The sequence below is a fragment of the Callospermophilus lateralis genome, chromosome 6 (assembly GCF_048772815.1).
Source record: "Callospermophilus lateralis isolate mCalLat2 chromosome 6, mCalLat2.hap1, whole genome shotgun sequence".
NCBI classification, from domain to species: Eukaryota; Metazoa; Chordata; class Mammalia; order Rodentia; family Sciuridae; genus Callospermophilus; species Callospermophilus lateralis.
The window spans coordinates 68,257,058-68,278,296 of record NC_135310.1 but is presented as its reverse complement, the minus strand read 5'-3'; the positions used below and the strand labels follow the sequence as shown (position 1 = coordinate 68,278,296).

The 21,239-nt window shown below is 34.2% G+C and overlaps 1 protein-coding gene across 4 annotated transcripts in view; it reads left to right on the top strand.

Moving 5' to 3' along the window:
- Positions 1 to 17,000: 17,000 nt before the first annotated feature.
- The window catches only part of Manea (mannosidase endo-alpha), a 31,730-nt gene continuing 27,491 nt past the window's right edge, over positions 17,001 to 21,239 (top strand). For 3 of the 4 annotated variants that reach the window (XM_076859916.1, XM_076859917.1, XM_076859913.1), the window contains exon 1: positions 17,001 to 17,100. The gene's annotated coding sequence lies outside the window, so the exon portion shown is untranslated. Of the gene's footprint in view, positions 17,101 to 17,235; positions 17,324 to 21,239 lie in introns of those variants that run through there. The other variant, XM_076859914.1, reaches the window with a different exon arrangement.

The following is a 21,239-nucleotide window of genomic DNA, read 5'->3' as shown; positions in this document are numbered from 1 at the left end:
TTTTCCACTGTTAAAGTATTTTTAATTGAGATGAATAGAAAATATTTTTATTCTTTAACTTTTTACATTTAAAATTTTTAATTACAACTTTTCCAATTTCAGAACTAATTGTTAAAAAAATCATTGCTAATTTTACAAAACAAAATTTATTGGTTCTTTTTAGTTATACATGACAATATAATTCATTTTGATATAATTATAAAAGCATGAAATGTACCTTGTCCGAATTCAGTCCCCAGAACCTCCCCTCCCAGCCTTCTACCCACTGCTCTCTTCCCTCTATTCTACTGCCTTTCTACCTATGGCATAGTTATTTTTTTTTTTGTAATTAATTTCTTGTGGATGTAAATGATAGTGAGATTCACTATATATTCATATATGTACATAGGAAAATTATGTCAGATTCATTCCACTGTCTTTTTAGTTTAATTTGCCTTTTTTTTTGGTCTATTAAAAATATTTTACAAACTTCACACTCAAGGAAATTGGATAATTACATTTATCCAATTGTAATTTTATATTTATGAAGTTTTTGGTTTACATTTAAAATACACTGAAATATTAATCTAATTGCAATGTTCTTACTTGAGATCAGATATTAACTGCATTTTCTTTTTCCCAAATTGATTACTCAATTTACATAGCATCATTTATCTGTAATCTATATTTTCCCAAACGATTAGAAATGTTACATTTTCCATAAGAAGATAGAAGTCAATTTATGTATTCTCTGTTCAGTTCCATTGATCTAACTGGCTGATATCCCCCCCCCGCCCCGCAAAAAAAAAACCACACTATTTTGAATACTGTACTTTTATGATTATATTAATTCTTCTTCTTTGAGAATAATTCTAGTTATTTTCTTACAAGTTAATTTTCTAACCTGTATGTGTGTGTTATATCATTCAGTTGTGAAATGGAGCCCTCGAGATTTTAATTGCAAAAATAATGAACATTTGGATTCAACTGGACAAATTGATGTATTTCAACACTAAGTTTTCAAATTTCAAAATAAGACGAACCTCCATTTTTGTTTTCTTTTTAAAATAGCCTCAATAGAATATAGTTTTCTTTTTTTTAAATTTGTTTTAATTAGTTACACATGACAATACAATGATCTTGACATATCATACATTTGAATCAAATGGGGTATAATTATTCCTTTTTCTGAGTGTACAAGTTGTTGAATCACATTGGTCGTACAGTCACATATACACATACAGCAATACTAGTGTCTATTTTATTCTGCTGTCCTTCCTATCCCCCCACCCCTCCCCTCCTCTTACTTCTCTCTACCCAATCTAATGTGACACACATCTAATGTGACACACTTCTTTTTTTTTTCCCTCACATTGTCATACATGTAATCTGTATAATGATGAGGGTCTCCTTCCATTTTCTGTGTAATTCCCCTTCTCCCTCACTTTCCCTCCCACCTCTCTTCTCTATCTAGAAGTAATTTATCTCTCATGCTCTTCCTCCCTACCCTATTTTGAGTCACCTCCCTTATATCAGAGAAGACATTCGGCATTTGTTTTTTTGGGATTGGCTAACTTCACTTAGCATAATCTGCTCTAATGTCACCCATTTCCCTGCAAATGCCATGATCTTGTTATTTTTTAGTGCTGAGTAATATTTCATTGTGTATAAATGCCACAATTTTTTATACATTTATCCATTGAAGGACACAGTCTAGCTATTGTGAATTGTGGTGCTATAAATGGCATACTATAGTTTTTTTTATGTTCCTGCATATTCAGATGTTTATTCTGCTTTTTTAGGCTTGTTTTTAAAAAAATGTTAATTGTGTGTATTAATCATGTTACTGGTCACTAGACTGCTTTCTTTAGATGTACTTTCCACCTCTTCCCACTCTTCTCTTGCCATAGGAAGAGGTCCTCTGGGGGCTGAATCAAGCAGATTCAGGAAATTTGCTTTTGTTTTCTGATTGAGTTCAGTCAATGGGAGACTTCAACACAGAATTGGGGGACAAGGTACAAGGAGAGAGAGGTCAGATGAAAGCCTGAATTAGTCCAGAGGAATGAATTTCCTTTAATACCATATCAGTCCAGAGAGGAGAGCATTTCTAATTTGCAGAAAAATGACTTTGTCCTAAAATATACTGGTTAAATTATCTTTAATACTTCCATTGGCTAGAACCCATTTAATCGTTCACTTAGAATATAGTTGAATATATGGCAGAGTTTAAGGCTTGATTACCTATTTAATTGTCTAATTTCCTGAGGAGAGTGAGACTTAATATCTAAGACCACCAGAGCAAAGGGATTTTTATTATTAAAATGACTTCATCTGGTACTATATCCACTATTTATTGCAGGGATGTGTAACTTGTCTTTATCTTCTGTTTATGGTAAATTTTTCACACATCTAAGAAATTTGGAGAAGTGAAAACTATAATAATAATAATAATAATAATAATAATAATAATTATTATTATTATTTTCTCTTTGGTGCCTAGCTGCCTTTTCCCTTTAATCATAAACTTTTTCACCTGTAGGTCCCCATTGATGGGTTCAGGTCTTAGCAATTTGGGTTTCTTGTTTTATTCAAGGTTTACACATTCCTTAGTTCAGTGAGTGAAACTCCTTATTATTAGCTGCTCACCAGCTCAGAGGAAAGTAACCATAGGAATCCCCTGGAGAACTTTCCTCTCTTGTCACTTATATAGCAATGAACAAGGCCTCAATTAAATATATTCAGTCCAAATCTCCCAAGACTAAGAGATATTAAGAGAGTTTTATAGAGTAAGAATTTATCATTTTAATTGTCATTTCATATTGTATCTCTTTTTTCAAGAGTCCTTATGAATTTTTTTTACAACATAAGATAGATTTTTTTATACTTTCATTGGTTTCTCAAGAAATTTTTAAAAAATTTTTCTTCAAGAATACATTTAAGCAGTTGTGCTCTAGTACTTTTATTAAAAAGTATATTTCTGTTTCTTTTTCTCATGTTGATTTCTCCTTCTTGAATGCAAAGAGGTCATTTATGGATGTATGTGCCTAGATATCACATGGGAATAGACAAATGTCTTTATTGACACCTCAGTATATTTATCAAAGTATTTCTCTAATATTTTAAACTAAAAAGACAATTGGTTTAAGCTTAATAATCTGTCATTACAGAAAGAACTGGAAGGAGGTTAGGGCATGAGCATGGCTAATGAAATAATTTAATATATGCATGAGTTTCTTTCCATAGTTTAAAAATAAGTATTTTGATGGGGGCTACTAAGGATTGAACTCAGGCACAATCAACCACTGAGACATATCCCCAGCCCTTTTTTTGTGTTTAATTTAGAGACAGCATCTCAGTGAGTTGCCTTGCTTTTGGCTGAGGCTGGCTTTGAACTCGAGATCCTTCTGCCTCAGGCTCCAGAGCCTCGGGGATTACTACTATGTGTCTCTGTGCCCAACTAAAATAAGTATTTTAATGAGAACTTCTCTGTGTCTCATTTTCCATTTTGCCCAGCTTTTAGGCTTGGTGCACCATATACTTACTTATGTTTCTAAGAGTTACTGCCTGATTTAGTATTTTGTTGCTGTGACTAAAATACCTTATAAGAACAACTTAGAGGAGGGAAATTTATTTGGAGCTTACAGTTTCAGAGGTCTCAGTCCATAGAAGGCTAATTTCATTAGTCTGGGCCCAACATAAGGTAGAACATCATGGTAGAAGGGCATGGTTGAGGGAAGCTGCTTCCTTCATGACAGCAACAAAGTAGACAGGTGAGGAAGGGGCTACAGGGAAAATGTACCCTTCCAAGGCACGCCCCAGTGATACACCTCCTCCAGCCATGCCCCACTGGCCTACATTTCCCACTCAGGGACTTAAATTAGGATGTGCTGATGAAGTTACAGCTTCCACAATCCAATTACTTTACATCTGAGCATTCCTGAATTAACCCAGAAGATTTGGAGGGCATCTGTTACCCAAAACATATAACTGCCCAAATCAACAAGAAAGTCACTATCTGCTGGTTTCCTCTTTGAGTATCTTTCTTTCTTACATATCCCTTAGTGCAGATAACTCTGACTGATGCTTTTCAGAGGAAATAAAGGGATTTAGAGAAGTACCTCACATTTGTTCTGTTCTGGGAATATGATTGCCTTTATCTTTTAATTGCCTTTATCTTTCTCTACTGGAAATTATAAAGTGCCAGAATTTCCTATTTATTTCTATAACGCCACACTACTCTTAGGAAGAAGCAATATACCTTTCCTATTTTATTCCAGGTAAATTCCTTCATAGTCAAAGAAGACTGAGTAGCCATTTTCCCAAACCTTTGCAGGTTTTTATCTTATTTTGGACAGCATCATCATAATTCTTAGGTAATTAAGAGCATTGGGTTGTCAAAGTGACCAGATATACCAAAGATCAAGTTTTTTATTTTTCTGGAAGTCACCATAAACAACTTCTTATTCATAGTCATAAACTTTTATCACTTTTTATTGGTATGAAGCCCTTCATAGAGTTTTTACTCACCTGATTTCTGGCTCACTATATTTTTACTTAAAAAATGAACATATGGCCATGTGTGATGGCACACGCCTGTTATCCCAGCAGCTCGTGAGGCTGAGGAAGGAGAATCTTGAGTTCAAAGCCAGCCTCAGCAATGGCAAGGTGCTAAGCAACTTAGTGAGACTTTGTCTCTAAGTAAAATACAAAATAGGACTGGAGATGTGACTCAGTGGTCGAGTGTCCCTGAGTTCAATCCCTGGTAAACCCTCCCTCCCCAATAAAATGGACATAGGTAGGTTTTAACTAATATTTCACCCTTAGTTCTCTTTTTCTTAAATCTATATTTCTTATATCCAATTTCATCCAGTCTTGTGACTTCAGTTATCTCTACTCTGTGGACGACTGTCAGATCCACATCCCAGCTTTTGCATTTCCCATAAGCTCTGGTTCAACCATTCCCATGATTGTCTGCTCCTGCCTTGAAAATTCTGATGATGCCTCAAGTCATAGCCATATGTCCAAAACTAAACTCAATTATCTTTTACCTTCTCAAATATTTCTACTTGTTCATTCTTATTTTCCTTTGTTCAGCCATTTTTGTTATATTCGTTGAATATCTGCTTTTGTATCAGTTGTTATTGTATGAAGTAATTAATGAATATGGAAGATAAGGTCATTTTCTTGAGGAAGTATACATAGAATTAAGAAACACTCATGCAGAAAGCAAAAATAAATAAAATGATGATGATGATGATGATGATGATGATAATAGTAATTATAATAATACAGCATGATAAGTGCCAAGGTATGATGAGTTTGGGAATGGATGCAAGAACAACATGAGGAACGTAGTCTCAACTTGGGTGTCAGAAAAAATCTTCTTAAAATGAATTAATGTTTAGAGTGATTGATGCAATTTGAAATTAATTAGCATTGTAAAGGGAGAAAGAGAGTGTTTAGGCAGAGAGAACAGTAGTGTGGGAATAAGAAAGAACATGTCACACAAGCAAGTCTGGGAATAGAAAACAGTTCATGACAGCTAGATGAAGGGGGTATTATGTAGTGAGTTTTGAGTTTAAAAGAGGTAATCACCAGCTAAATCCTAAAGGGCTCTTTAAGTTGTGTTACAGAGTCTGGATTCTATCCTCAGGGACAGAGTGTATCAGAGGGTTATAAAGATGGTAATTACATGCAAATTTGAATTTAGATCATTTTGACTGCAGTGTACAGGTTGAATTGAAAGGCCAAAGGCATGTAAAAAATAAATTAGGATCAAATGAGAAGTGATAAAATCTTTAATTGGAGTAGTGAGTGGTGTCTTACCCTATTTTCTATTGCCATAGTAAAATACCTGAGGCTGAGTATTTTATAAAGACATTTATTTGGTTCACATTTTTGGAAGCTGAATGTCCCCTGAGTGGTTCCATCTTGTCATTCTCTGGTGAAGCCTCCTGACTGCATGACAAGATGTTGAGGGGGATGGCAGAAAAGGAATCAGCTGGGTACAGAAGAGAATAAGTTTGTGCGGTGTCCTCATTTTACAACATGATACTCTCTGGAGAATTAATTCACTCTGTGACCAGCATTAATTCCATTTGAGGGGAATTCCCTACCACATAAAAATCTCACCATTTCTCAGCATCACCACACTAGGTACCAAAGCTCTCAGCACATGATTTTGGAGAGAGTACGTTCAAATCATATTAAAAACAAAGAAAGTGGTGATATTAGAGATTAAAAAGATAAAAAATAAATTGTATTTTGAAATACTTGGTAATTTATTTTATTATGACTCGAGGGGGGAAGAGACCAGAATTTATGTCTTAGGCAATGGGATATGTAATTCTTTACACTGTGCTATGGAACATAAGAAAAGGGACAGATTTGGGAGGAAACATAAATTTAATCTTTTACATGATGCATTTGTGGTTCTATGGTACTTATAACTAGTTAAAAGAAAGTTAATGGTTTAGAGGACAAAAGAAAAGCCTAAACTGGAAAATTCAATTTGGTAATCCTCAGGGCTTAGATAGTTACTGAAGCTATGAAACTGAATAGAGATAGCCAATAGTGAGTATATAACATAAGAAGATAAAGTACCAAGACAGAAAATGATCTATTTAGATGCTAGAATGAGAACAAAAACCTACAAAAGAAATTGTGGTGTCATCAGAAAAGTAGGTGTACTAATAGCAGAACTAACGAAAATACATTCAGAGTATGGGTTTGCAGCAAACATCAAGTGCAGCAGGCATTTTATATGGATTGCCTAGTGTCAAATCAAAGAGTGTAGGATCAAGAAAATCAAAGAAAGTGGTTCAAGACAGATGGAGCCAACAAACTACAAAGCTAAATGTAGCCAAAACATGAAATATGAACTGAACTGGACTTACTATGTTGAGCGAAAAGAAATCTCTGGAGACGTGGAACAATGCAATTTCTGAGGAGTGTCAGGGGCAGTTAGGGGTAGAGTAAGCTTAGGCAGTAATGGAAGGTGAGGAAATATTTACCATGCCTAAGGTTAGCAGTCAAACTTTTCCATGTATATGGAAAAGAAAATATGAAATAACCTTTGATTCTTTTTCTCATCTGTCCTCTGATATTGTCAGACTACCCAATGGCTCTTGCTTTGCCATTGCCCCCAAAAGAGTCACTCCTGTTTAATCCTGAATTTATACTCCCACACTACTCAAGGACTTGTTCAGAGAAAACCACAGCATTGCTATCATCTAAGACCCAGTTCAAATACTCCTTGTTTGACATGAACCTGACATGAACCTGACAAGAACAATTTTAGAGGCTGGAAAGTTTATTTTGGGGCCATGGTTTCAGAGGTCTCAGTCCACAGATAGCCAACTCCATTACTCAGGTCCTGGCATGAAGCCAAACAGCATGGCAGAAAAGTGTGATGGAGGAAAGCAGTTCAGGACTTTACCACCAAGGGAGATCAGGTATGGAGGGAAGGGAGAGGAACTTCTCTCACCACTGACAAAATATATACTCCAAAGACAAGTTCTCAATGACCCACCTCTTCCAGCCACACTCAGGTGTCACCCAGTTAATCCTTATTGGTCAACTAATGTACTGATTAGATTAAAGCTATTATAACCCAATATGTCACCTCTGAACTTTCTCATGTTGTCTTACACATGAGCTTTTGGAGGACACCTCACATCTAAACCATACCATTTCCCTAATAATTTCACACCCAAGCAATTTATTTCCTTTGAATTGATGACATTTCATTTTCACCCTGTTTAATAATACTTATGACTTTTCCTTTATGGCTATATATATCTGATCTCCTTTTCTATACCATCAACTTCATAAGGGCAGAAATTTTGTGTATTTTTTATATTTTACATATTTCTTAAAACTAACATAAATACATATTTTGGTTTTGTATTTTTTTTTTGATTTCACAAAATTTTGAGCTACTGAACCTGGATGAAATCTTATGTAGTACCTCCGAATACTCTTTCTTTTGAAAAGTGATGAAAATATTTTCTATTCTGTCAATTTAGTATTCACGGTGGTCTTAACAATTTAGAAAATGCATTTGAACATGCTTGGAAAATTATAAAATATAAATCAGCAGAATATAAATCAGCCTATTATTTGTATTTTTATAAGGTTGGAGAAGTTTCTATTAGTAGTAGCAGTATTATGATTATTCTGTGCTGAGTATTAGCACTCTATTTAGACATTCAGCATTTCAACCAATCAGTAATTTAAAAGTTAATTTCTTCAGTTCAGAGCATATGACACCTGTGGTGAAGTATCTCTAATTTATTTTGATGAATAATTCAAAGAACATATATTTTACTCAGACTGATTCTTTCCCTAAGTGATTTTATGAAGAAACATGGCAAGTGAATTAGATCAAGCATATGAGCTTAATTGATCAATTTATTGTTTCTGTACTTTAAGCGCTGAATGAATCATACTTATCACACATATACAAACCATTCTTAAAGTACTTACAAAACTGAAATCTTAATCCTAGAAATAGAAGTTTTAAATTGTTTCATATATTTATACAAATTTATGCCACATACATACTTGGTTTGGTTATTAATATCTTCTCATTTTTCTTCACACTTTCATGTATGCATTTTTATTTGCATCAAATAATTTAGGTTTTTAAATGCACATACAGATATTGTGGTTGGCAGAACAATGGGCACCCAAAGATGTCCACAACCCACTAATGATTACCTGTATGCTATCTTACAAGACAGTGGGGCTTTACAAATGCAGTTAAAGTTAAGGGTCTTGAGATAGGGTGATTGTCTTGAAGTTTTCAATACAGTCTTATATTCTTAAAAATGGAAGAGGAAAGCAGAAAAATCATATGAAAAGAACTTGAGCTGTCATTTATGACTGTGAAAAAGGAAGAGAAGACTCACCAGCTAGATAATGTCTAGGTTTCTGGAACCTAGGAACTGTCCTCAATTACAGCCATCAAAAAAACACAGACCTCTGTTTAAAAACTTCAAGGCAATGAATTAAGCCAATAAAGTAAATTAACAAGGAAGCAGAATCTCTCCTAGAGCCTTCAATAAGGCAACTAATATGATGCTCTGATTTTAGTCTCAGGAGACCCATATCTGACATATAACCTATAGAATTTTGAGATAATAAAGTTGTGTTTTAGAAGCTTAAGCTACTAAATTTATGGTAATTTATGGGGCCAGCAGTGGAAAACTAATACAACTATAAATATCTTTATATAACTATCCATATAGTTTTGTGACTTCATTTTCCCTAAATATTACATGGATACCTTTTCATGCCATTTCTAAAGAGAGTTAATTTACTTGCACAATTTACATATTATGGGTGTAGCTATATAGAAGAGATTGCTAAAAATAGAATAGCGTACTCAAATAGTAGACAGGATACTTGTCTCCATTGCCAACCCAAGAACTTTAGATTAAAAGATAGAGTTTTATTGCTTAGCTAGCAAAGAAGAAACTCAGGGTTCTCCTCTCACAGAGGCTGTGATTCTTCCTGTGAGGGGGAATACAAGGCTTTTAAAAGAGGACTACAATGACTCAGGTAAAATATCATCAGTAAATATAATTAATTAGTGTCCATCAGGTATCATTGTGAGACCTATCACATGCTCCAATTTCCAGGTTTGGAGTTTCTTTATTCTTGTGGGCAGTGAAAATCTTCCAGGCAGTCAAAGACATAATAGCTTAGCCTGGAACAGGAAAAATATTAGTCTTGTTTCCCCCTCACTCTTAGGGAACAGGAGAGAGGAAAGAGGAAGAAAAGAAAAAAAAAAGAAAGTTAGTTTTTTAATAAAGTTCCATCAGGAAGGTTATACTCAGAGTATAAAATGGACCCCCATTACAGATACAATTTATCAGATTCAGCCCAATTGTCTTTCAAGAAGATCCCACCAATTAATATACCCACTATAATATGTGAGAATGCCTATATTCCACATCCTTTCCCAGACTGAAAATAATACCTGTTTTAATGTCATTGTCTGTCCCCTTTCCAGGAGGCAAAATTGCTTTTATATTGAATGTCATTATTTTTTCTGGCCTTGATCCTCACATGTACCCAATAAAACACATTTGGGATCAAACAGGGTTTTATAAATCTTCTCTTTATCTACTAGATTTTCTTAGCATCTGTAATGAATTGGCAGCATAAAAATCATTAATTCAGAAAATATTTAAATAAAATTTTGAATTTAAAATCCATACTCTTGAGTTTCAAAACTTTGTACTCAGAATTAAATGCCTGGGCTATTACCTATACAGGTTCAGCATAACACCATTCCACAGTTGATGTTACTGACACTTACCCAAGAGTCCAGTTTCACTCTTCAGTCTATTTCTGCAACCACTCTACTTATCTTATGTTCTGAGAGTATCAGTTCCTAAACAATTTGAGTGAAAACATGGAGGTACCTGCCTTCCCATATTTTATAAACACAAAAGCAATATGCAGTAAGTGAGTCAAAATCATCCTTTAAACAAATCTGACTCTTGGAACCTTTTCAGGGAGAATTTAAAATTACATTTGCTTACTAAATGTCCCCAAATTTATCCTAGATATTTCTTTAATATTTTAAATTATAAAATATTTTAATATATTAATAGAAAATTGTAAAATTCTTGTATTCACAAGTCAATTAAAATTTAGTAATAATTGCTGAGATGTAAGAGGTTTTTTTTGTTGTTGTTGTTTATTTGTTTTGTTTTGTACTTTGGATACTTTATTACCACTTCTAAAACTTTTTAATCCTAATGATTTTTACTATTTGTATATTTACTATTATTTAGATATTGGCTGTATAACTAATGGTACTATAATTACTATTTTGATTATTGTGAGTATATTTTTTATTAATAATCTAAAACTTTAATAATGATTCATTTGTTCAGGTTACCCACCCTTGAGCATATTTTGATAATTTAAAAACTATTAATTCTGACCTAAATTTTCAAATGTGCTGGCACTTAGTTATTCTTTGATGACTATTTACTTATTGGTACTGGGTATTGAACTCAGGGCACTCTCCAACTGAGCTACATCCCCACATCAACTTTTTTTTTTTTTTTTTTTTGGTACCAGGTATTGAACCTGGTATTGTGGCTTAACCACTGAGCCACATCCCCAGCCCTTCTTATGTTGTATTTTGAAACAGGTCTCAATTAGTTGCTTAGGGCCTCACTAAATTGCAAGCCTGAATTTGAACTTGGGATCCTCCTGTCTCAGGTCCCAGAGTCTATGGAATTACTGGCGTGAATACTATATTTTTCCCTAATTCACAAATTAGGTACAGTAAAGAGATCAACAATAAGCAATTACAAAATGGAATGACTATAAAACATAGTATAATAAAATTCATGTGTCACAGTTTGTGAGTTTGTGTAGGATAGATTTACAATAGATTCCATGCTGAGAGAATTCTGGAAGATCTTTGGCTCTCTGACTGCATATGACAAAAGGATGAGGGCATTAGGGAGAAGAGTGTTGCTCTCAGAAGGTGGAAACTTTCCTGTTCTACTCAGGGGAATACTTGGAGTTACATTGTTTGAATGTCAAACTGTGTCAAGGGATGTTCTAGCCACACTTTCATAAAGCAAGATGTGATACAGAGAAAGACTTTAAATATTGAAGAAATTATAAATGTAATTGGGATGAAAAGAATAAAATAGTGTTTAATAGAACTGCCATGGTGAAAGCAGATCAGACATGGACAATGCAGCATACTGTAATGAATAAATACAACTTATTTATGGATTTATTTTTGTTCATTTGTTTTGTTGATACTAAGCACCCAGAAAAAGAAACAAACAAACAAAACAGCCTTCTGAGTTTGGAAGAATGCTCTATTGTGTTTCACGTTCTGTCTTCCTTTAAAGAAGAAAAAGTGCTAGTACCCATTTCAAGGTAGCCAAGGAGGCTTAGAAATACAGTGCAGGTTTAGGCAGCAAAATTATCTCAATAAAAAATATGGATTTTGAAGGAGACTGATAATAGGGTCAGAGTTGAGAAATTATTCTTGGTGGATCACAGTGTTAGAAAGAGTTCAGTGAAACCAAGAATATAGCAGTGCCCTAATCCATACTGTTGTGTGAGGTTGTCTCCCAATTTTCCAGTCCTTTCGGTTCCTCATTATTGCTATGACCTAATGTACTATCCTTCACCCTCATGCTGCATCCAACTCTGTAACCTTTGGTGCTTTCTGTTTGTGCATAGGTTTGCCAGATTCGGTTTCTATTATTTAACAAAAGGACTCTGATTAATGAAAATGTAGATGATATGAATAAATAATTAACTTAAATAGTAAGGCCCACTGAAATAGAGGCTAGAAAAAAATACTAAAAGTATAAAATTTGCCTATGTTTGAGAAATAAGGAAACACATTTTCATTTCTAAGGGCAAAAGAAAAATACAAGGCTGCTGCTTTCTAGTAGCAAGATGAAAACATATCTCAAGAAGCCTGTGTAGTGGGAGCTATTATAATAATAAATGGTACTTAGGAGACAGCAAAGGTTGCTAGTTTGTTGTTAGAATTTGATGAGAAAAATTTGTAGCTTTCCCTGTAGAATCTTCCCATTTCAAATTATTATCTTTTGCATTCAGTGACTGATCACCTTTATGCAACATATTTAAGATATTTATTTATTTAATAAAATCAATTTACACACAGTTCTATTTACTTCTAAGAACTCTTTTATTAAGTGAATGGCATATTCCTCCAGTGCTATATTTTTAATTAAACACATAAATATGTGCTAACAGAAAAAAATCCTACAGATTTACAGTAAAAAGAAATCCCTTCTTAATCCCCTTTTCCTCAGATTTTAAGTCACAGTGCATCTATCCTTTCAGATATTTTATGTATAAGATGTATACATATGTAGACATAGATATTTTAAATGTATGCAAATGGACTTTTCTTTTAAGCATTAGCTTACAAAGTATTCACTCATCTTGAAGACTTTTCTAATCAGTACTTACATACCTTCCAAATCCTAAACTGTGTTTATTCAGGAAACTATTTAACCAATTAAAAAAATGAGAAATATAAAACTAGTTTATAATAGAAAACTAGACTATAAAAGAAAACTTGTCATTAATTATGGCTACCACATATTTGAAAAATGGCAAGATTGATCATGTAATATTACATATGTAAAAATAACAACACAACATTGCTTTGCTATCTACCAGGGATGTTGAAGGAGAAAAAATACATACACACACATATAATCTATGCTAAAAACTATCTGGAATAGGGGCTGAGGTTGTGGCTCAGTGGTAGAACGCTAGCCTCAAAAGTGTGGGACCCTGGGTTTGATCCTCCGCATCACATAAAAATAAATAAGTGAAATAAAGGTATTGTGTCCAACTACAACTAAAATATAAATATTAAAAAACTATGTGAAATAAAAACCAATATTGTAAACATTGTCTCTGTCAATGCCATGTCAGCATTCCTGGACAACAACAGGGTATGAGCAGAATAGTCAAATTTAGAGGCTAGGGCATTAGCTGCAATCCCAATTCAGTTTAGAAACAATACTGTGCAATGTATCTGACTTTCTGAGAAGATGATGCAATGAGAATCTACTTAGTCTATTTACACTGATAGTAATAATGGACACAGTTTTTAAGCGAGTGGGCATGAATTAACATATTTATAAAGTGAAATAATCTTCCTCTCATTAAACATCAGAATATTCACTGAGTCCCCAAATGGCATTAAAATAGGAAAAAAAATATTTTCTCAATAGAACAGAGAAAACATTTAATCAATTAAACAGTCACTTGTGGTTAAAAAAAAAATAAGTAAATAAAGCACTTAGGAACCGGAAATAAAACAATTAATAATCTTGATAAGGTAGCTAGCAAACCCCACAGAAATCATTGTATTTCATGACAAAATATAAACAGTAATGAAATCAAGTAAAAATAACAATACTATCAATACTTCCATTAAACACTATACTGAGGTAATGTTAATGAACAGGAGAAAATGAATAAGTGATTTTAAACGTGAAGAAGTAAAAAAAATTCTCATTTACAAATGATAGAAATGTCTATGTAGACTCTAGAGATGTAATAAAAATAAAGCAAAAAGATTCATCACAGCTTTTTGATATGAGACCAATGTGTAAAACTTGGTGCTCTTTTAATAGAATACCATAACCAATTAGAAAATGTAATTTTTTTGTGGTTCTGGGGATTGAATCCAGGGCCCTGCACTTGCTAGGAAAGTACTCTACCACTGAGCTATGCCCTCTAGAAAATGCAATTTAAAGAACACTCTTCAATTTTAGCAATAAAAAGTCACTATATAATGATAAATATGCAAATTTTAATAAAAGGGATTACAAAGAGTTATAGAACATAAAAGACCTAAACATAAATCAACAAATATAAATATTCATGAATAAGAAGATATTTTCCTAAATTAATTTATAAATTCAAATTTTGAATTAATCTAAAACGTCAAATAGAAACCCAAATAGGTGTCCTGCTGCAGTTACAGGAAAGTGATTTTCAATTTGCCTGTAATTCAAGCATACATGGAGCTAAAGCAGGAGGATCTCAAGTTTGAGGCCAGCCTCTATATCTTAATGAGACCTGTGCCTCAATGGTAGACTTGCCCTAGGTTCAAGGCCCCCTATCATGCAAGCATGCATTAGTGTGTGTGCATGTGTACATGTGCATGTCTACATGCACACACACACACACATACACACACAAACTCAGACTTTTAATACATCCTGGCTGGCCATAATAAAATTTATATGAAAGAGAAGATTGAAGCCTAGCTAAAGTAAAATTGTTTAACATATTTTCATTAGTGCATTAAAATTATACATAACAGTGGGATTCATTATACCACATTTATACAAGCACAAAATTTGCTCAATCACATTCCCCACTATCTCTGATTTCCCTCTCCTCTTTTCTCCTCTAATATTGGCTACTCTACTGGTCTCCCTTCTATTAGTATTACTTTTAATTATTGTTTTGCAATTATATTTGAAGGTGGGATTCATTATGGTGTATTTGTATACATGGACACAGCATAATTTAGTTGATTTTCTTCCCAGTTTTCCCCCATCCCCCCCTCTTCCTTCCCTTTTGATCCCTTTCCTCTGCTTGATTGTAACTGGATCTGAAATCTCTGTGCAATTTTGATTTGCATTTCTGATCTGCTAAGGATGTTGAACAAATGTTTCACGTATTTGTTGGAAATTTGTATTTCTTCTGTTGAAAAATGTCTGCTTAGATCACTTTCTCATTTACTGATTGGATTTTTCTTTTAGTTTATTATAGGCAATATCCCTTGTTGAAAAGGTAGCTGGATAAGATTTTCTCCCATTTCATAGGTTCTCACTTCATGCTTTCACTTCCTTTGCTCTGCAGAAGCTTTTTAATTAATTCCATCCCACTTATTGATTCTTGGTTATATTCCTTGAGCTTAAAGAATCTTATTAAGAAAGTCAGTGCCTATGCCAATAAGTTAGAGTGCTGACCCTCTATTTTCTTTTAGTACTTGCGGTCTAATCCCTAGGTCCTTAATCCACTCTGAGTTTCATTTTGTTCAGGGTGAGAGAGAGGGATCTAGTTTCATTCATTCATGTGTGTGTGTGTGTGTGTGTGTGTGTGTGTATCCAGTTTTCTAACACCATTTGTTAAAAATGCTATCTTTTCTCTAGTGTGTTTTTGGTACTTTTTATCAAGTTATCAGATGGCAGTGTCTGTCTAGATCTGTTTTTGTATCTTCCCAGAAAATTTATTACCCATAGAATACAAAAAGATCAATATCTTCAATAGGAAGGAGAAAATGCAAATTAAAAGAAATGCATTTAGATGCTATTTTCAGGTGAAAACTTAAGGTTGACAATAGCAGATGCTATGGATAAGGATGCACCAAAGTAGCTGATGTGAAACATATTTGTGTATTGATGAATTTCAAAATCTGAATGTGCAGTGAGACAAAAAAGGTTACAAGTGGGATGGATGGAGTGTTCCAGTAACATAAAATGCAAAACCAGGAAAATTATTTTTTATGGAATTACACGTATATAACTACTTTATTAAAGAAATGGAATGACAAGTACAAAATTCAGCATAATGGTGATGTGAAGCCTAAGTACGCTTTCTGAGACGACTACTTAGAAGGCTTAAAAACTACAGGTATTTTTTAATTTCTTAAGCTCTGTAGTGGGTTATGTAAAAAAAAAAAAAATCTTTAAAATGTGCAATTATATGATACACTCATTTGTGTATGCTTCACAATTATAGTTGTTTTTAAATAAGCCAGTGAGTTTTACGGAGAGCCCTTAGAAAAGTTTTCATATCATAGTTACAATCTGTGAGTTAAAATTACCCCGTTACTATGTAACCAAAACAAAACATTGAATTCTCTTGGCTTTTGAGGCTGATGCAAGATGGAAACCCTCTGCTGTAACATTTATTTCAAAAATTTCTGTTCTTTATATTGCCTTATTTTCAACTGTTTCAATTGATTTCACTACAAATGTGATTTTAGATAATTGATTTGCAAATTAAAAAATGTCATTTTTATCTGTCTACTTTGGCTTTCAAGTAAAGAGCAATTTTTTTTTTTAAGGTAAAACAGTTTCTCAAGTTAAAACTTTGAAAACAAGCAGTATACTCGAGTTAAAAGCAACCTTTGAATGCCTCATATTGAAAACAAAAATCCAAACTAAAACAACAAAAAATCAAAACAGCTCTCCGAGCTGAGCCATAGAAGACAATTTCTAATTGCCATCTCTACTTGCTGAAAGTGGCTGGGAGCTCAGCCTCACTCAACTTCACCCTTTCCTTTACTTGCATGGGTCGCCCTTGAAAACACGGGAGCCTCTTTTTATCTAGGCCCCTCCCGCCGATGGACTCCAAACTCGCGCTGGGCGAACTGAACCCCGCCCACCCTTGTGCGCCCCGCCCCGCCGGCCCAGCCCGCAGGGCTCCCGGAACGCCCTGCGCCAGACGTTTGGGCCACGGCACAGGGTGCGCTCTGACAAGGAAGCTGTCAGCTTTCTCAGTCTTGTGGGCTACCGCTTTTCCGGCTAAGTCCCCACTGGTGGGCGAACCTAGACCTTGGTGAGTAGCTGCAAGAGTTCCGGACCCACTGACGCGGCTGCGGCGGGCGCGGGGTCCACAGTGGGCGCCTGCGCGCGCACACGGCAGCCAATCTGCTCGCGGCTTTCCTGCCGAAGCCCTTTGACCCCGCGTCCCTCGGCCGGCAGCGGGAGGCTCTGAGCGTTGAGCCTGGGCCCTCGGCCACCTAAGGTCCGCCCTGTCTCTCTCACCCCCGATTGTTTAGGTTAGTTACTTTCATTGCCTTTAATCCTGTTTGATCTGGACCCCACCTGCTTCCTCTCCAGTCTTTTCGCAGGGGAATCCTTCTGTCGCTTTGGTTTTCTCTTCTCTTCCAAGAAAGTTGGAAATTTCGGTTTAGGTAAAACTTTTCTCAGTCCCTTGCCCTTATAACTCTCATGCCGCATCTTGGCCTTGAAGCGACTGGGAGGACAAGCCTCAAATCCTAAAGTCCTGGGGTTCAGCAGGAAGGTTGCCCTACTGTCTGCTGGCGCCCTTGGGCATCTGGAGAGGCGAGCAGGATGGGGAGGCCCACTGTGCAGATGTCCCCCCCCCCCCCAGGTCTATTAAAGTGTTTGGCGCTGCCATTGTAGACTTTATCCTTTGCTAAGACTCAGAGACCAACTATGGAGCATGAATACCTTTGTTTTTCTATTCAGTGAAGAGAACTGGAAATATAGGCAGTTCTATCAGTTTGTTTCGTTTTATTGTTACGAAACCCTACAGATAACCGTTAAGGGAACCTGGAAAGGCTCCAAAAAAAAAAAAAAAGAAAAAAAACAAGTGCAAGGGAAAGACTATTTATTATATGATCTTAAAAAGGCAAATGAGAATGGGATGGGGGGTTGTTTACATTGAAGAGTGTAGACAGTAGGCTGAAAGAAAAATACGAAATAAAATCTAGGTATTGCAAGTTGTTTGCAAAACACTTTCATGACAGTCAAGTTGGTTACTCCACTCATTGTGGTGTATGTAAACCTGACAAAAAAACTGGCGTTGCTGTAAATTTTGTGGATTTTCAGACTCTATGCTTAACACATTTGCAAAGCTGCTTCTCTTATTCATATGAGTAAATAGTGTATGCTCAGAATAAATAAAAATACGCTGTCTTCAGACTGTGCTACAGTTCATGAAACAGGTAACAGTCATTGTTTCTTAAAACCGTAATTTTAAATGAACACATGACTATGTTTTTCATCCATGTCTTAAAAAGTGATATATTCTCTAAACTTGATATCTGTAATACCTTGTAGAAAGGCAAAATAGTATGGGAACAAGAGCTTAACTACTAGATCAGAACTTGCTCTTTTTGATCTGGCAAGTTGCTTACTCTGAAGCAGATTGCTTAGCCATAGACTATCCTAGACCACAGACTTTGAAAAAGTTAGTAGTGTTAAAATGAAGTTCTAATTCACAGATTGGAAGGATGAGATTATGCATAACTGAATTTCTGTTGACCAAAAGGTATGAATGTTTACAGTAGAACTGATCTGAGCAAGGAAGCCTTAGTACAGAAACTGATTCTGAGAGTTCCAGATGTGTCTTATTAGTTGTATTTATCTCCAGAGATTTCCTACAGAATAACATTAGAAACAAACAATAGCAGGAAAAAAACATCCCGCCACCAAGAGAAAGCATGAAGAGTTTGTATAAATTAATTGATAACAATAACTAAAAGAGACTTTAGCTTTTCTAAGTTATGTGATTATTAGCAAATATTTTTAAAATAATGATAGTATAGTGCTTCAAGATCTGATTTCTTAGCTGTCTGAATGTGGGACCTCCAAGTAAACTAACATTTTAAGAGATTGAAAGCATAACAAAAACAGAAAACAAATTCAAAAGAACCTATTATGTATAACTTTAGAATAATGTAAATTATCCTTTCATGATAACACATTGTCAGTAGCCAATACCTGCTTTGAGAACCTGTGCATCTGCAATTAACTTGTTTTTTTATTCTCAGATAACGTCTGAAACTTATTATTATTTTTTTTGGTTGAAATTGAATGAGTAGTTCTCCTTTCCTGCAAGATTAGCAGATATTTTAGGTATCTCGAGAGTCACTGTAGTGTTACAATTTTGAAGGTGATAATTTTTTTGAAAATGGGTTTATAAAATTATTGAATCTTTATAATTCTTCCTGTATAGTATGATCAATATAGACTATAAACATATGAAACGTATATGTAATCAGTAGAATCTGAACACATACATACCAATGTCAAAAGCAAAACGTCCAGAAATTAAATAAGCTGAAAAACTAATGATCACTGACTGTGTAAGATATGTTGGTCTCTACTGGAGTGTAAAGGTAAAGACTGCATTTCTTGTGGATATGACTTGTATGTAAATAACATGTTGTAATACATAATGTAAGAATTGCCAATTTGAGAAGTGGATAATGCTAAAACAATAGACTATTTCACTCTGGAATCCAGAATTATCAAGGAGGCTGCATTGTATCTTTGGAAATACTCATTGCTGTTTTTTTAAGTCAGACATTTTTCTAGGAATGTTGTTAAACCATTTATTCCTGATCCTTACAAAAATCTTGTGATTGAGATAACTCATAGTGGAGAGAAGTAGTACAGAAAGATCAGGTTATTTGTATAGATCAAACCAAATAAATTGCACAATTGGAATTTGAAGTCATATATTGCAACTACAGAGCTGAAACTTTAATCACAATATCTGATGCTTTTATTTAGGTTGAGATGACTTATTCTCAATTGAAATATGGAGGTTGGGTTACAGCCAGTAGGTTATCTCTAAAGATTTATCTGGTACATTATCTGTAATGATACGGATTTTAAACATTTTAAGTGAATGAATTAAGTTATGTATAAAGAGAAAGGGACTAGCTTCAAAAATTATATTTATAGTCAAGAGAAAGAAAAAAGAAGACAGCCTCAATAGTTCAAATTTTATATTCTGTTTCATGGGTGGATCTAGGAGATGAACCTGAAAAATATAAAAAAGTTTCAGTATTACTTTCCATTCAGCTGAAGTCAACATTCCAAAAATACATTTCATAGTAATTTGGTTATTTCTTTCATTCTCTGCCTTCTCAGTATTCATTGCCATCAATTAACTCTTTTTTTTTTCTTTTTTTCCTGTTTCTATTTTCTTTTTTAATTGATTTTTAAAAAAATAAATGACAGTGGAATGCATTACAATTCTTATTATACATATACAGCACATTTTTTCATATCTCTGGTTGTATATAAAGTATGTTGATACCAATTTGTGTCTTCATACATATACTTTGGATAATGATGTTATTACATAATTCTTTATAAAATAAAACTATTATAATTGTAGTAGACATATGAAAATATTACTGTTTTCACACTTAGAGGTAACTATCACATGTTTTAAGTATATTCCCTGCCTCTATGTATATGGTTAATATAGTTGAAATCATATCAACAAAAATGTTTTTCTGACTCATGTCTTGTCAGAATGCTCACTTTTTTTAAGCACAAAAAGGATTTATTGTTATCTCAATAACTTGGAAATGTCAGGACAAGTTTTAGAGGCAGACCAAAATGGTTATCTTGTTCCATTGTTCCTAGTCAGTGAACAGGCTCACTATGTTCACTGAGTTTTCAGTTCCTGGAGTTATGGAGTGCAGAGCTTGAAGGACTGTAGGAGTTGTCCCTTCCCATAAATGAACAGATACTGTATTAATAGCAGAAATGAACAGATACTATGTTAGTAGCTTGAGCCCTCTCATTTGCTGGTGGTATTCTCTTCATCTTTTTATTTTTGAATTACTATAGTCTTATAGAAAAAAATGCACATTCAACCATTTCTACATATTTTGCATATTACCCAATGATAATTTTTACATCTGTATATATTTATATATTATATTACATGTAAATACAGTTGTCCCTCAGTATCTACATGGAATTAGTTGTATGATTTCCCTTGGATACCAAAATTCATGAATGCTCAAATTTCTTATATCAACTTTTGATTCTTTTTTCTTTACTGTCATTTTTTAAAAAAATGTTTGATTCTATTTCATTTCCAAACATCATTTTAAATTTATAATTATTTCCTCCTTACAATATTGTAATTTCAATTAAAAATGATTTATTTTAAATCCAGTTTATGATTCAACTTTAATGTAC